Source organism: Sturnira hondurensis, unplaced genomic scaffold (assembly GCF_014824575.4).
Source record: "Sturnira hondurensis isolate 20B ecotype Veracruz unplaced genomic scaffold, ASM1482457v3 Scaffold0013001, whole genome shotgun sequence".
NCBI lineage: Eukaryota > Metazoa > Chordata > Mammalia > Chiroptera > Phyllostomidae > Sturnira > Sturnira hondurensis.
This window is the reverse complement of record NW_028085632.1, coordinates 917,889-935,560: the sequence shown is the minus strand read 5'-3', so window position 1 is coordinate 935,560 and position 17,672 is coordinate 917,889. Positions and strand designations below refer to the sequence as shown.

Genomic DNA, 17,672 nt, shown 5'->3' with positions numbered 1-17,672 from the left:
CTTGTATGTTATTTCCTTTTTCTCCCTTGCTGCCTTTAGGATTTTTTCTTTGTCTTGGAGGTTTGCCATTTTAATGATGATGTGTCTTGCAGTAGGCCTCTTTGGGTTCCACCTGCTTGGGACTCTCTGTGATTCCTGAATCCGTGTGACTTTCTCTCTCCTCAACTTAGGAAAAATTTCTGTCATTACTCTTTCAAGGAGGTTTTCTATCCCTTGTTCTTCTTCCTCTCCTTCTGGTATTCCTATTATTCGGATATTTTTACGTTTCATATTGTCTTGCATTTCTCTTAAATTCTCCTCATTTTTTCGATTCTCTTTTCCATTATTTGGTCTGTCCGGGAGATTCTTTCTATCCTGTCTTCTATCTCACTTATGTGATCTTCCGCCATATCGATTCTATTCTTCATACCTTCTACTGTGTTCTTCAGTTCAGAAATTGTATTCTTCATTTCCTCTTGGCCTTTACTAAGGGTTTCCATTTCCTTTTTCATGTTGGTGTAGTTTGCAGAGAGCTCACTGCAGCTCTCCTGTAGTTTTTGGTAGCTCGTTGTAAACTCTTTGAATTTCCTGATAACCAGTGCTTTGAATTCAATATCTGATAGTTGGCTTGCCTCTATTTCATCTAACATTCTTTCTGATACTTCCTCCTTTTCTTTCATTTGGGGATTGTTTCTTTGTCTTCCCATTGTTTGTGTTGCTCTTCTTGTTGGCTTCAGCTTCTTAAAGTGATCTGTTCTGGGTTCCTGGGTTTATGATATGAACTTCTGTGGTAAGATGCCTGTGAGATTCAGTGGTGCCGTCTCCTGCAGGTATCTTGGTGTTCTCCACTTCCACCTACTCCTCTTGTTGGCTTCCAGCCGGTCAAACCTTTTCTTCTGGTCTCCCTAGCTGCAGCAGCCTGAGGGGCTATTAGTGTGGCCTTTTTCTTCTCGGTGAACTTAGCTGGTCTCGCCAGTGCCCTCCCAAGATCCAGAATGGCGCCGCTCTCCCGTGCCCGGCTGAGAGCAGGTTTTTCCCCAGGCTTCCCAACTCTGGCCTGGCATGAGGGCACGCACTTCCAGCCAGGCTTTTCTGTCCTGGTCTCACAGGCTTGGGCTTGGACCTTTCCCAGTGCTGTGGCTGCACACACTGGGCAACTCACAATTCTTCCAAGCTGGCAACCACAGCCTTACTCCTGTTGCTTCTCAGTCTGAGCCCGGCTGGGTAGGGATGGATCTGGCGATTGGCGCTTCCCCAGGGGCCCTGACAGTCACGCACAACGCCGCCCCGAGGCTGTGTGAGCGCCCGCTGGAGTCCCCGGCTGGAGTCCCCCAATATCAGGAATGCGCACCTCCGGGAATGCGCGCCACCCAGACCTCCAAGCCGGCAACTACAGACTGCCTTCCTGTGCTTCTCAGCCTGCGCCTGGCTGGGTAGGGAGGGAGCTGGTGACTGGTGCTCTTCCAGGGGTACTGACCGTATCCCGAAGCTCCCCTGAGACTGTGGGAGCGCCAGCTCAGGCTACTGGGAATGCTGGGGCCCCTCAGTTCCCCAAACTGGCAAACACAGCCTGACTCCACGGGTTATCAGAGTTCTCCGGTTTGCTTCCCAATGCCCACTCCTCTCTCTGCCACTACAGGCAAACCGATCTCTCCTGGTGTTTTCCAATCTGCACCCTGCTGGTTAGAGAGGATACCGGTGACTAGTTCTCTCATAGGGTTGTCATTGTTGCCCTCCCTCGGCTCTCAGAGATCAGGGTGGCCCTGCCAGGGCTCTGGCGCTGCCGGGGAAGGGCCCGCAGCCTCTGTGCTGTTCCCTCGTACCTTGCTGATCTGAGGTCCATCTCCTCTCCTCAACCTCTGGTAATTCAGTGTCCGCTATACTCTCTGGGGTCCTGCCGTCCCATATGCTGGGTCCCTGTTGAGTGTTTGCTGTGCTCCTCTGCAGAACAGCCTGGTTTTTCTCCGGCGTGTGAAGGGAAGCAAAATCCTTTGTCCTACTCCGCCGCCATCTTCTCAAGACTCCCTGTCTTTCTGCTTCTTTCTTCTGCAAGCTCAGATCTACTGTTGAGGCCCTCTAGTAAGTTTTTTTATTTCAGTTATTGAAGTTTTCAACACTATTCTTCCTCTTTGGTTCTTCTATTAGCACCATACTCTAATTAACTGAGAAACCAGTCCCCTGATGTCTTTGGTTCTTTTAAAAATGTTCATCTCTTTATTGGTATTCTTTATTTCATGAGCCATGTCATCATACCTATCTTTATTTCTTTCAACATGTTTCTTTTTGTTTTTTGAACATATTTATAATAGCTGCTTTAAGTCTTTTCCTACTAAGTCCAACATCTTGGACCCTTCAATGGCAATTTCTATTGCCTTGTTTGTTCTGTGCATGGGTCACAGTTCCCTGTTTCTTTGACTATTTCATCCTGTTTTGGAAAACTGGACATTTCATAGAATATTTTATACCACTTCTTGATTTTTTTAAAAAATATTTATTTATTTTTAGAGAGAGGGGAAGTGGGGGAGAGAGGGAGAGAAACATCAGTGTACAAAAGAAAAAGTCATTGATTGTTTTTTGCACACCCCCAACAGGGGCTCGTCTAGCAACCCAGGCATGTACCCTGACTTGGTAACAAACCAGCAGCCCTTCAGTTTGCAGGACAATGCCCAACAAACCGAGCTATACCAGTCAGTGCTCTACCTCTTGGTTTTGATCACCCTGGTCCACTTCCCTCCTGCCCACCTCTTTCCAGTGTTGCTGCTGGTTTTATGTTGTTTGCTTATTCACTCAGTGACCTGCTTGGGCTAATTCTGTGAAATCTATTTCTCTTGTACCATGCAGTTTGTGATATGACTGCTCAGTTTTATCCTTATTCTTATTTTTAGTTGACTTTTTAAAATTAAATTTATTGGGGTTACATTGGTTAATAAGATTATATAGACTTCAAGTGTACAATTCTATTTTACAGCATCTCTATATTGTACTGTGTACCTACCACCCAAAGTCAAATCTTCTGTCACCATTTATTCCTCTTTATTTGACTTTTATAACATCCTACCCCCTTCTCTCTGGTAACTATCATACTGTTGTCTGTGCCTATAAGTTTTTGTTTGTCTGTTTTTCTTCTTTGTTCATTTGTTGATTTCAGTTTTATATCCCAAATGCAAAGGATGAAACTACTGTTTGTCCTCATATACAAAAATTAACTCAAAATGGATAAAAAACCTAAATATAAAACCTAAAACAATAAATAACATAGAAGAAAACATAGGTACTAAACGTATGCATGTTGGTCTTAGAGAGGATTTTATGAATTTGACTACAAAGGCAAGGGAAGTAGAGGCAAAAATAAATGAATGTGACTATATCAAATGAAAAAGCTTTTGCACAGCAAAATAAATCATTTTGTTCTTATTTTAAGCCTGACATCTTAAAGGTCATCCCTGGTCAGCAGAGTTTATTGGTCAGTTGATGGTTGGCCAGAAGTTGTGCATATGCCCCATAAGCCAGTAAGATTTCCACCCTTTGGTGTTGTATCTGTGTGTGGCTTGGGGACTGCTTTCAAAGTGCAGAGAACTTGCCAGTATGTCCCACATTTAGTCATGGACTGGAAGCTCACAAGTACCTTCTCTGGATGCTCTAAGAAGGTGCAGTTTTGCCCATGTACATAGTTTTCTGGAATACCAGGGATAACTATGACCTTTGACTTTCTCTTTCCCTGGATCTTCCTGTGAAATTTCTGTCTGGTCTGCCATTTTGTTTGCCTGTACTAGTGTCATGGAACTGTTAGTTTTCTCTAATTGCTAGCCAGTATGCTCTTTATTTTTTTTATAACTTAAAAAAAAGATTTTATTTATTTATTTATATAGAGAGGAGAAGATTGGGGGAGATAGGGAGAGAAACATCAATGTGTGGTTGTCTCCCACGCGCCCCCCCCCCGCCCGCCCCATCACTGGGGACCTAGCCTGCAACCCAGGCATGTGCCCTGACTGGGAATCAAACCAGCGACCCCTTGATTCACAGGCCAGCACTCAATCCACTGAACCACACCAGCCAGGGCTGATCTTTGTTTTCAACAATACTGCCAGGCATAGATTTCTCCATGCTCTGCTTGAAATAAAGTCACTCTCTTAGGCAGGGTCTCAGGTCTGCTAATCTTCACATGCCCTCTCCTGTCTCTCCACCCCAGGGAGAGCTGGAGCAATAAGGACATATAGGAGCTACTGTTCTTCAGGTCCTGCTTATCTTACCCAGAGTCAACCCTCTGTGCTAAAGATTTGGAGCTGTAGAGGGGATTTAGAGGGGAGAACCACAAGCCTTCATGTGTCACCATGGGTAAAGTGGAACCTCTATACTATGAAATCAGAGCTGAAGGAAGACAGAAGATGCTTGTCTTCATGAGCTGCCCGACCCACCCAGAATATATCTTGAACAGTACAGAGCTAGTGGGGATGGAAGCAGCCCCTAGTGTTACTGAACAGGGGTCCAAGGCGGGGGGTAATACTTGGCCCACCAAGGGATGCCAAAAACTGCTACAGAAAACAGAGGCCCCTCCCAAGGAGGGTATACTAATATCTACTGGGCTCTTCTGTCGGCGCCAATTGGAAAGACATCTCTCAATGCCAGAGATTTGTGAAAAGGAAATGAAATGTTTATTTAATGCTATTCAGGCCTAATGCCTTCATTAAAATATCAAAGTCTTTAAGAGTATATACCTACACACACACAGAGCGCTTCCTTCTCCCATTGTCCCAACTCCGGGTACTGTAAATCAGGAAAAGAGCACATGTCCATTTTTCAGGTCACTGGTATCGTCAGCTGTATTGACCGTCCAAGGCAGTATCTCCAGTTAATCCAAAGTAATGTGGCACCTTCTCACCGTCCACTGGCAAGAGTTCTTTGTACCAAGTTCCAGTCAAAGTCTCTCCTGTTTTCCAGGCCACTCGGCCAAAGGGAGCGCCCCAAAGCCGCGTGGGCCTCCTCTACCAAAGCTGCAGGGGTCCTCACTCCACCAAAAAGCACATGTCTTTCTTCTTCACCTGGCTGCAGGGATTTCCATTCTGGAAAAGCTGCGTGGTCTTCCCTTTCACCTGGGAAAGAGGGGGTCTGCACTCTGCTAAAACCACACAGCTCTCTCTTGCATGACTGCAAGAGGGGGTCCTAACTCTGCTGAAACCGCATGGCTCTTCCTCTTTCACCTGGGCAAGAGGAGGTCTTAACTCTGTTGAAACCACGTGGCTCTCCCTCTCACCTGGGCAAGAGGGGGTCCTCACTCAGTTAAAGCCACATGGCTCTCCCTCCAATGGCTGCTGCGTCTGCCCTCTTCCAAAACAGCGTGGCTCTCTCCCTCACCTGGGCAAGCATGGCCCCATGTCCTAGAGCCAATCCATTCCAAGCTCTCACACAGGCACTGTGTCAGAGGATCAGCCCCCAGTTACATCCTGGGTAGCAGCCACTCACTTCTCCCTAGTTTAAAATTTGGCCACAGCTACTTAACATATCTATGAAACCAGTTAAAGGTTATAGATATGTTAAATGACCATTCCAGAGGTTAGCTGCAAAACTGTTGCTATGCAAAACAACTGTCAATGGCCCTGCTCCATTTGTCCCTTCCCCCAACTGACACCTGGGGCGGGGTAAGGACATCTTATATGTCTCTCCAATATTCCTATACACTTTGAGTTCTGGACACCATTCCAAATCCTTTTTGTTGCCCCTCCCCTTGGCTGCACCCTATATCACTAGCTCAAATGTCACAGGGTCAAAATAAGGTCACCCATTATTTTTACTGAGATTTAGTAGATTTTCTTGAATAAATTCTTCTCAACTTATTGTTGTTTTTCACTATTTTCTCCAGTTTTTGTCACTTTTCTGGGGAGAGTTTTTGTTAAACTTATACAACCACTCTGGAAGTCCTATGCCCTATCCTATGACATTTTGGTAGCAACTGTTGAACTATTCCTGTTATGTGAAAGAATCAGATTCATGAAATTTGGGAGAAAAACGTAAAAAATCAAATGGAAATCAGTTACTTTTGATTGTATTCTTTGGTGAGGGTTGCTGTTTGAACCCTTTACTAAGGCGGATGGTTTTGATACAGGGTGCAGCCAGGGGGGGCCAGAAAAGATTTGGAATGGTGTCCAGAACTCAAAGTGTATAGGAATATTGGAGGAAATATTAAGATGTCCTCACCACCCCCCCCCCCCAGGTGTCAGTTAGCGGAAGGGACAAATGGAGCAGGGCCATTGAGAGCTGTTTTTCATAGCAACAGTTTTGCAGCTAACCTCTGGAATGGTCATTTAACATATCTATAACCTTTAACTGGTTTCATAGATAATGTTAAGTAGCTGTGGCCAAGTTTTGGGCCAGGGAGAAGTGAGTGGCTGCTACCCAGGATGTAACTGGGGGCTGCTTCTCTGAGACAGGGCCTGCAAGAGAGCCATGTGGCTTTAGCAGAGTGAGGACTCCCTCTTGGCCAGGTGAGGGGGAGCCATGCTGTTTTGGAAAGATGTAGACCCCTGTAGCCATTAGGAGAGAAAGCCATGCGGTTTTGGGGCAGAGTGAAGAACTCCTCTTGCCCAGGTGAAAGGAGAGAGCCACACAGTTTCAAAAGAATTAAGACCCCCTCTTGGCCAGGTGAAAGGGAAGACCACGCAGATTCGCCAGAATGGAGATCCCTGTGGCCAGGTGAAGAAGAAAGACACGCGCTTTTGGTGGAGTGTGGCTTTGGTAGAAGAAGCCCAAGCGGTTTTGGTAAAAGAGGCCCACGCGGCTTTGGTAGAAGAGGCCCACGCGGCTTTGGGGTGCTCCCTTTGGCCGAGTGGCCTGGAAAGTGGGAGAGACTTTGACTGGAACTTGGTACAAAGAACTCTTGCTGGTGGAAGGTGTGGCATGACTTTGGATTAACTGGAGATCCCGCCTGGACAGGCGACACAGCCCACAGTGCCAGTGACCTGAAAAACGGACGTGTGTTCTTTTCCTGATTTACGGTACCCGGAGTTGGAACAGTGGGAGAAGGAAGCACTATGTGTGTGTGTGTAGGTGTATACCCTTAAAGACTTTAATATTTTAATGAAGGCATTAGGCCTGAATAGCATTAAATAAACATTTTGTTTCCTTTTCACAAATCTCTGGCATTGAGAGATGTCTTTCCAATTGGCGGCGGACAGAAGAGCCCAATAGATATTAATATACCGACCTTGGGAGGGACCTCTGTGTTGGGAACAAGAACAGTGGCCTCAGCCCCAAGGAGCCTGAAACCCTAGCAGACACCCTGTAAGTTGATTGCCATCTGTTTAGTTTCAAAATTTCCCTTTCAGTTGAGTCAGACCCCACCCTTTTTCTCGAGTGTGGACCCTGTAAGCCAATAATCTGCCTCTGTGCAAAAACGCCTGCTTGATGACCTGTATATAAGGACTTAGCTGTAAGCGCTAGGCGCGAATCCCAGACGAGCCCCCAGTGGGCACAGTGTCTCTGGAGGGATCGCCCCTGCGCAGGTTAAACTTGGCCAATAAATTAACATCTTTGAATCCCTGAAAGTCTCCGACATTTGTCCTCGTGGTTGGTGGATCTAACACTCTGTTTTCTGTAGCAGTTTTTGGCATCCCTCGGTGGGCCAAGTATTGCCCCCCCCACCCTTGAACCCTTGTTCAGTAACAGTTTTGTCATACACTGTGGGGCCCCAAGTGATTCTTTGCTACAAGTGTAACAGTTTTGTCATACACTGTGGGGCCCCAAGTGATTCTTTGCTTCTCTGTGTAAACAGAGATTCTTTGCTACAAGTGTAAACAGATTTGGCAGATTGGATAGAATTTGTGCATCTTTAGCTCAGGGAAGATTGACAACCTGATAACAAAAGACAGTTCATATCATTTTATGAGGCCTAGTTAGGCTTCCCTGATCTTTGCATACACCTGTTACCAGGTTCAGTGAGCATATACCCAGGTCATCTACGGCCCAATTCCCTTCATCTTACTCTCCTCCTACTTGCCTAGATTAATCACCCCAGATATCTTTGGTTCGGCAGGCATCACACGATAGATACTGCTATGAATTGTTTATGTCTCTGCCTCTCTCTTATCAGACTTGCATCCCCATTTGAGGCATAGAATCTCATGTTATCTAGAAGAGTACGTGATATATTATTGAAGTGGTAGTATTTATAATAGTAATAACTAAATATTATAAAATAATATCTAAAATTAAGGGCTAACTCTGATCCAGGAACTGTTCTAAACACTTTACATTTATTAACTCAGTGTTAATAAAGCCTCACAACAACCTATGAAGGGTGTATTATTATCTCCATTTCACAGATGAAGAAACTGAGGCACAGATAACATGTAAGTAAGCTTTGCTACACTACACCTGCTAAAACAATAATAATTTGAAAAAAAAAGTCAAATGCAGGAAAGGTAGCTAATCTACCTCAGGGCTTTGATATATATAATAAAGCCCAGGGATTCAAGGGAGAATATGAAATTTGCTGATCCTACTTTGATATTGGGGAAACAATGATTTTGTGGTTCTAAAGCTTTGAAGCAGTACCATCTCTTACGAGTGTCAGTCTGTGACTTTATTAAGAGAGTTTGGGGTGCTAATGGAGGGGGCTTTGAAGCAGTACCCTGCTGCTCCCTTCCAGAATTTCCAGGGAAATTTCCTGAGGGCGGGCTCCTCTGGTCATCATTCTGCTCCTTGCAAGGAGCACATGACCTCTCATACTTGAAATCTTTTGTCGTTTGAACTTCCTTCTTGATGGTGGATCAGCCATGTATTTCTGAGACTGAAGTCTTTTTCTTCTTTTAAAGTTAAAGCTAGAAAACTATGACTACCCTGGAGCCTTTACTTTTATAATTTCTAGCTTTTTGAAAAAAGCATGAGTAAGAAGAGTTAAACATCAATCAGACAGGCCTAAACTAAGCACATGGAGGGATGCAGGGGCAGACACTCACACCAGCGTATTCATTATGCATCCTTGGTCACAATACCCTGACTTTTTATAGTTCACGTTCCACATGATCATACATTGCCTTTGCCATGGAGACAGCTTTTCTTACTCTCAAGTAATAATGAAGAAGAGCCTGCAGGAAGGCACTGTTCTTTCTTTGTGACTATGACCATGTTTTGACTAATTTCCAGGATCAGAGGGCACATATCATCAGGACCGTCACTCTGCCTTTCTCCCCACAGGCCAGAGACCAAAATGCATGTGACAGTTCAAGTATTTTCTTAGCAGTTGCCTGCTGCTGCTCACTCCATCATAGAAAGAAAAACTGAAAGTGATTTTACCCTTTGGAGTTAGTTATTTTTGGACAGGGACAATTACAATTGTAAAATGTCTCAGTCATAGTATTTCCTCTGTGTTTAACATAGAAATGCTATGGGCTAGGGACCTGGAGCCTTCCTTCTCCTGGGATACTCTCCAAAGTTCTCTTATTGAAATATCTGTCTCATATTTCCAACTCCCTCCTCCACAAATCTCCTTTCCTTATATAACAAGTCCATTGTTCCATTTTCTGTTAAACTACATGAAATATCTGACATTTGATCACTTTTTACCTACAGAATGTTTCAACCTAATGTAGTTAGAGGTTTTCTTTAAAGCAGAAGAGAGAAGCATCACAGTGAATGAGAACGAGAGAAAGCACTACTTCTCAATGGACAGGGAGTGGGGCCAGAGGAAAAGGGCAGATGGGTTCCCAGCACTGTTCCCAGGTGTGGGCACTGCAGTTGGTACACAGATGCTTCAACTTCAGCCTCAATCTAAGGAGCTGGATGGGGTGGGGTAGACATATGCCAGGCTCCAAGAAACATCAGCTTTACTGACGAATGAGTCATGAAAACCTACAGAGTCAAAGCAGCTTGTTGTGGTTGAAAAATGCAGAACAACTGTCTCTTCATTAGAGTTACAAACCACTGCCCATGTGCACATGCAAAGGAGCACTTTCAACCTGCTGTATTTCCCTTGCTTGGGCAAACCTTGTGCTTTGATTATTCTCCTCTCATGGTTTTAAGGGCAGTTGCTTTTCTAGCTTAGAAAGGTTTGCATTTCCTCACATTGTTCTCTCAGGCTGAGCATAGCTATTACATTAGTTGAATCAAAGTAATAACAGAGCAGAACAATACCCCAAATAGCTCTGATAGAACATGTAGAAACTAGCTGGTTGGAGAATGAATGTAACCTTTTAATCCGCTAAGGTATGGGTTCCAAGTTGATTCATGTCAATGAATAACTAAGAAAGTGAAGATCACAATATGAAATGGTGGACCTTTGCTTTTCTTCCTTAGCATCACATTAAAGTGTGATTTATGTTGTGTTGTTTGTAGCATAGGACACAGGGTTGTATTGGGATTTATTTTAGCTAGCGGCCACTGATCTATAGAATGTTTCAGATTTTGTATTTTCTCTAGCAATTGACATCCTAAAAAGTATAGACCCTGTGGGGGTTAAATGTGTAATACTTTTCTTCACACATTTTAAATTCTTCTAGCTCAGTTAATAATGAGATTAACAGAGAAAAATCAAAGTTTTAATACATGCACATGAGGAATTCGCATAGGCATGAAATCTCCAAAGACAGTGGGGCAACACTGAGTATACAAGGCATTTTAAAAAATGTTATTACAGAGTGTGTTCCAATTACCAGCTATGGAGCAAGAGGGGATTGGAATGGGTACCTCTACCAGGCTTGCTTCCCTTCCCATCTCCGAAGCTGGCAGAATATTAGACATTCCCCAGACACAATCCTGGGAGTTATAAGACATTTTGGACAAAAGGGGGATGGTATATTAGATTTCAGAAGTGAGAATGAATGATTTACAGGTAGTTGAGGAAGAACAGAAGATACATGGCAGGAAAATTCTTGCTAGGAAACCAGGAACTATGGGTCCCAGTGAGAATCAAGCTGATAGGAGCCTGCCGGAAGCCCTGTTGTTTACCACATTTAATGCAAATCAGGCTAAGTTGACATCCTAAGATCTCCTTCCTGAATCAGTTTTCTCTATCTGAATCTCTAGCCCAGGAAAGCTGGGGAGAGTCAAAGGCTCCCTATTAAGTCTTGTTTCTTAATAAACACCTTAAAATCAGCATCTCAAAAGGGCAGTTTGGGGATGGCTGAATTTTGATTTCCTTTATCCTCTTCTTGCATCCTCATGAAATCTCTATCAAATGGCCAGAGAAATTAGAGAAAGTATTCAATTCTGGCACGGTGTTTTGAAGGAGGACTTCAAATATTGATTTTTATGCTGGTTATTAAGAAAAGACTGAGAAAGAACCTTTGACCCTCCCCCCTTTACTGCCTAAGAGATTAACAGGGGAAAAACCTGCTTCACAAAAAGAACTTTTAGCATAATCACTTTAGCATTAGACTGGGTGATTCCAAGCAGGGACTTGTTTACTAGATCTCCTCCCTTCCCTTGTCCCATCGTTTCTGGGTTGCCCAGCAAAATTTACCAGCCTTGTATGTTCCCCTCTTCCTCAGCTATCTATAAATTGCCTATTTGCTTTAAAATCTCAGATCACCTCCCCACCTTTCTCCTTTGTACAAAATGACATATATACCAAATTTTGCCTATCTTTGGAATTTTCATGCTTGTGTGAATTCCCCATGCACAAGTATTAAAACTTTGATTTTTCTCTTGTTAGTCTGTTGCTGTTAATCTGGTTATTAGCCCTGTTGGAAGAACTTAGAGGTGGGAGGAAAAGTATCTTTTTTAACTTCCACAGTTTCTATCAACTCCTGTGCTCAAAACCTCTCTGCAATGTTAAAGAATACTGACATTTCTGTTTCTGGCTTTTTAAAAATGCAAACACAAATCATCCAGTGTCATTAGTCCTCCTGAACATAATCCTAGTTCTGCTTTAGAAAACCACACATAACTTGAACCCAGTTCTCCAGAACATTCTCCAGAACACTCCTGGAGACTGTGTAACCCAGTGCTTTCTACTCATCTCATGTAGAGATTATCACCTTTCAAGTAGTAGTAGTGTTTTTTGCAGTTATGTATTGCAGTTCAGTTAACCTCTCACTTGATTAGTTAACCAGTTTCCTTGTCTGTAAAACTGATGTGATGATCTTACCTTACAAAATTGTTAGCTATGAGAGTGAATATTAGATTAGTTAAAGAGCCTGAGACAGTGACTGATACATAACAGATGCCCAGGAAGTGTTTATTATGGTCAGCTAAAAAAAAAAAAAAAAAAAGCAACCCACCAATTTAAAGCATTTGCTTGGTGTTAGGATTCGGAAATTGAAATTCTGTGAAACTCCACTTCACTTCACTTTGCTGCTAGTTCACTGACCATCCCAGGACTTGGAAACCCCATATCAGCTTTCCTGGGCCCCAAGCTCTAGCCTCACAGCCTCACAGCCTCACATTGCCCCATTGGGTGCCTCCTTGTGCCTTTTATCAGCTCTACTGCAGAACAGCTATTCTCAGTGGCTGGGACCAGCAGCAGCATTACCTAGGAACTTGTTAGAAATGTAAATTCTTGGGTCACATCCAGACCTACTGAGCCAGAAACCCCCAGGGGTTGGAGCTCAGCAGGTTTTGACAAGCTCTGCAGATGATTCTGATGCACTAAGTGTGAGAACCACTGCTTTTAAGTGTGGGACACAGAGGGAGGTAAGGGCAGGGGGGCATTCTTGGCTTCCTTCCTCTGGGGGGGGGGGGTCCTCTCTCTTTTATCTCAAGAGAAAAAAAGTTAACTCTCTTGCTATTGTTAGTGGGAGCTGTCAGGAAATGCCTTTCACCCAGCCCCTCAGTTCCCAAATGTTTTCCCTCTCTTTGGGGACCCTGCATTACAGCTCTAGTGAGTCCCCTTTACTCCTGTGTTTTGGGGACCAGTAGCCCACCTCTGGATGTTAGGCTGTAGGCAAGAATAACTTTTTCTTTCATCTCCCTTCCCTTGTTATTATTGGAGTCAGGCATATTTCCCCCAAAGGCTTAACTTTCCTGTTCCCTCAATATGCTTAGCCCCCTCCTTTTCCTCACCAGTGCTTGGAGCCCTAGCTCAGAGGAGGTGGAGAAAATGGGGTGAAATGGAAGAGGAGGAGGAAGCTAACTAGCAAAATGGAACCACACTGTGTTTTGGTGTTAATCAGAGAATAATAATTTTCAGTCCAGCTTCTCGTCCTAAATTTTCTTTCAGTTTGTTTTATCTGAAACACATTATAAGTCCTGCTACTCCCTCTGCTCTCCATCTCTAGGAGACAGTCTTCATAGTCTCTTTAGTAGTTTTCTTTTTGAGAAGATTAAATCAGGAAATATAAAGCACACCTGAATATATTAGGTGTCCCTAGGAGGGGAGTGAAAAAGGCCAGATGTGATTTTTACCTACAGTAGTTTTTATTCTTTTCAAAGTAAACAAACAGCCCCCCACAAAACAAATAATGAACAAAAAAACCCCAAATTGCCTTTCCCCAGTACACTTCTGTGCCACCTATCACTCAAAAATCATATTAACTGTCTACTTTCCTAGAAAGTCATTCTATTTAAATATTAGCCCAGTGAATGGTGATGAGGAATGAAAATTGGATGTGTAAAACATCATATGGAATATGTATATTTAGTATTTATTTTTAAAAACTTTTTACTATGGAGAATTTCAAACATATAAAAAAACATAACACTGGCTGATGTGATTCAGTAGACTGAGTGATGGCCTGTGAACCAAAGGGTCACCAGCTGGATTCCCAGTAAAAGCACATGCCTGGGTTGCGGGTCAGGTCCCCACTGAGGGGAATGTGGGAGGCAACCACACATTTGAAACCAGAAAAGACAGCTGCCCTTTGGTAGTGACAGGCAGACACTGGTTCAGGCTGCCTGTCACTACCAAACCCAATAAGCGATGACAGCGATTGAATCTCTATGGACGCTTTATTCAGATGGCCAGCAATCTGAGAAGATGGTGGGTTCATACCCTAACAGACTATCTTGTCTTTTCTTTCCAGGCCAACTTTTTTATACCAGGGAGTAAACAAGGTGCGGTGAGGGCTTTGAGATTCAGGAGGATTAGGTGAAAGAAGCTGCAACATTCTAGTCCTGGGCAGTTAGCTGTTCCCAGGAGCGGATGGTCATCTGTCCCTCCCTGGAACAAAGGCCAGGATGCCTCCAGTTGTCCCCAGACAGTAATTTTTAGCAGTGCCTTAGGAGGTCAGCTGTTTTCCCAGGAGCCATGATGGGCCATACCTGTAGTTTCTGAGACAAAATGTTTAACATATACATTACTTGCTAGGCTTATAACTTTTTACCTTAAACTAAAATTTTCCAACTCTTGAGTCCTCTATTACATTGATGTCTCTCTCTCTCTAAAAATAAAGAAATAAAGTCTTTTACTTTTAAAAATTGCAGAAATTGCCATAAATAAGTTTACCTCCATCACAGTAGATTCTTGAGAATCTGTAGTATTGTAATAGGGTACAGCCAGGGGGCCCCCAAATAAGATTCGTAATGGGGTTCAGAACTCAGGGTGTCGAGGAAATATTAGAAATATATAGCATGTACTCACCTCCACAGGTCTGAACTGGGGGATGGGACACTTGTAACAAGGCCATTGAGAGTTGTTCTGCATAGCAACAGTTTTGCAGCTAACCTCAGCCATGGTCATTCAACATATCTATAGCTTTTAACTGGTTTCATGGATATGTTAAGTAGCTGTGGCCACGTTTTGAGTCAGGGAGATGGGAGTGACTTCAACCCATGACTTAACTGTGAGAAAACCCCCCACCTTGGTTATAGTACCTGGGTGAGAACATGGCGATGGTTGGCTCCATGCCACGAGGCCATGCCTGCCTGGACTTACTATGGAAGCCCAGCAAAGCTGGAAGAATACAGGAATGCTGGCAAGTGTGGCTGATTGTGGGAGGAGTCTGAAATGGGGCTGACAAGGAAGATTGGTGCTGGCATTTAAACTGAGGCATGGTAGCCATGCTAGGTTGGGGCCATGCGGCTTTGTGTGCTCCCTTTTGCCACATGGCTTAGGAAGCAGGAGAGACCTTGTAGGGAAGAAAGGGGGTGAAAAGACTCTTAGTGGGCCATGAGAAGGTGCCCCCCATGTTTGGATTAAGAACTGGAAATCATGACTGTGACACAGCTGATGGTGCTGGGAACCACGGGAGGCTGACCAGCCAAGCGAGGGTTACTGGGAAGAACTTGGGGGCTACCTGAGCCACGAATTTCTATTTCTTTTCCTGAGATATGGTATGCCAGACTGGGCAGAAGGGGAAGAAAGGACTGTGTGAATTTGTGGGTATTCCAAGGAGCTTTGGGATCTCAATGAAGACATTAAGTCATTACTCTTAAGTCTGTATAACTTTTGAATAAATAATTCCCTTCCTTTTCATCATTCTCTGGCATTGAGAACTATAATTCCTTGGTGGTAGGTAAGGCAAACCTAATACAGGAGGAGCCTGGGAGAAGGGGGGTTCTATTTGGTAATAGTATATCATCCCCGCCCGCTGAGTCTGTTCTGTAACAGTGTCTCTCAATATATTTTATTACATTTTATTGGTTATGCTATTACAGTTGTCCTGATTTTTCCACCTTTGTCCCCCCTCAAACCAGCATCCCCCCACTCCTTTAGACAATGCTCCCTTCATTGTTTCTGTGCATGGGTCATGCATGTAAGTTCTTTGGCTACTCTATTCCCTATACTATACATGACATTCCCATAGATATTCTGTAACTACCTATTTGTACTTCTTTTTAAAAAGATTTTATTTATTTACCTGTAGAAAGGAAGGAAAGGAGAGAAGGAGAGAAATATCAGTGTATGGTTGCCTCTCATGCGTCCCCCGCTGGGAACTGGCCTGCAACCTAGGCATGTGCCCTGACTGGGAATTGAACCACGATCCTTTAGTTCACAGGCCTGTGCTCAATTCACTGAGCTACACCAGCCAGGGCCTATTTGTGCTTCTTAATCCCCTCACCACTTCACCCACTCCCCCACACCTCCTCCCATCTGGCAACCATAACAATACTCTCTGTATCCATGATTCTGTCTCTGTATTATGATTCTTCTTGTTTGCTTAGTTTGTTTTTTAGATTCAATTCTTGATATATTTATATTTTTGCCATTTTATTGTTTGTAGTTTTGATCTTCTTTTTCTTAAGTAAATCCCATTAACATTTCATATAATAATGGTTTGGTGATGATGAACTCCTTTAGTTTTTTTCTCGTATGGGAAGCTTTTAAACTGCCCTTCAATTCTAAATGGTAGCTTTGTTGGGTAGAGCAATCTTGGCTGTAGGTCCCTACTTTTAATGACTTTGAATATTTGTCAATCCCTTCTAGCCTGCGAAGTTTGTTTTGAGGAATTAACTGACAGTCTTATGGGAACTCTCCTGTAGGTAACTAACTTCTTTTCTCTTGCTGCTTTTAATATTTTCTCTTTATTTTTAACCTTTGGCCTTTTAGTTATGACATGCCTTGGAGTAGGCCTCTTTGCATCATCTTGTTTGGGACTCTCTGTGTTTCTTGGAATGGCATGTCTATTTCCTTCACCAAAATAAAGAAGTTTTATTTTGTTATTTTTTCAAATAGATTTACAATTTCTTGCTCTTTCTCTTGCACCCTTCTGGCACCCCCATGATGCTAATGTTGGACCTCTTGAAGTTGTCCCAGAGGCTGCTTACACTATCCTCATTTTTTTGGACTCTTTTACCTTCATGTTCAGATTAGTTTGTTTTTCTTCCTTATGTTCCAAGTCATTAAGTTGATTCTTGGCTTTATCCAGTCTACTGTTGTTTTCCTATAAATTGTTCTTTATTTTAATTAGTGTATCCTTTGTTTCTGACTGGGTCTTTTTTGTGCTGCTGAGGTCCTCACTAAGTTCCTTGAGCATCCTTATAACCAGTATTTTGAACTCTGCATCTGATATATTGCTTATCTCCATTTCATTTAACTCTTTTTCTGGAGTTTTGATCTGTTCTTTCATTTGGGCCATGTTTCTTTGTCTCCTTGTTTTGGAAGCCTCCCTGTGTTTGTTTCTATTTATTATGTAGAGCTGCTTTGACTCCATGTCTTGGTAGTGTGGCCTAATGTAGTAGGTGTCCTGCAGGGTCCAGTGGTACAGCCTTCCACATCACCCAACCTGGGTACTCAAGGTGTGTCCTACATGTGGGCTGTATATACCCTCTTCTTGTAGTTGATCCTTGGTTACTGTTAGCAAGTCAGTGGGGAGGGGTGATTTACTCAGGCTAGTCAGCTGCAAGGATTGGCTGTGACCACTGAGCACCAACCTCCTCCCTCCATGGAAGATCAGCTATACAGGGGTAGAGTGGTGGTGCTCTGAGGTAGTCTGTAGTTGTTCATTGGGTGTACTGACCCTGGGATTTCCTGCATGATGAAGGCCAAGATCAGTACCCATCTGGGTTTTCCCCAGGGCCATCTTTCCTGAGCTATAGAACAATCTGAGATTGCTGCTACTTGTGTTAGGCTGGGGATTCCCAGGCAAAGCCAGGCTGTGAATATAGGCTGGCTGCTGCCAGTGCTGGACCTTGGGCTCACTGAAACCAGTTGTTGCTTGTTTTATAGGATTTAAAAAGTTGTGAAGCATAAGCCAAGACCAGCCATTCATATGGAAAAGCAGCTTGAGTGAGCCTGTAATTTGGGTGGGGTGGAGTTTCTGAGGATCTCCAAGGCAGGTCAAACAGTATTAGCCAGGTTATTGGATTTTCAGAAATGGCTCCAG

At 43.6% G+C, this 17,672-nt stretch overlaps 1 non-coding gene across 1 annotated transcript; it reads right to left on the bottom strand.

Annotated features, from left to right (window-relative positions):
- Positions 1-10,595: 10,595 nt before the first annotated feature.
- LOC118997293 (small nucleolar RNA SNORA7) lies at positions 10,596-10,734 on the bottom strand. Its single transcript, XR_005068642.1, has one exon. It is a non-coding gene; the product is annotated as a small nucleolar RNA SNORA7 (small nucleolar RNA).
- Positions 10,735-17,672: the final 6,938 nt, after the last annotated feature.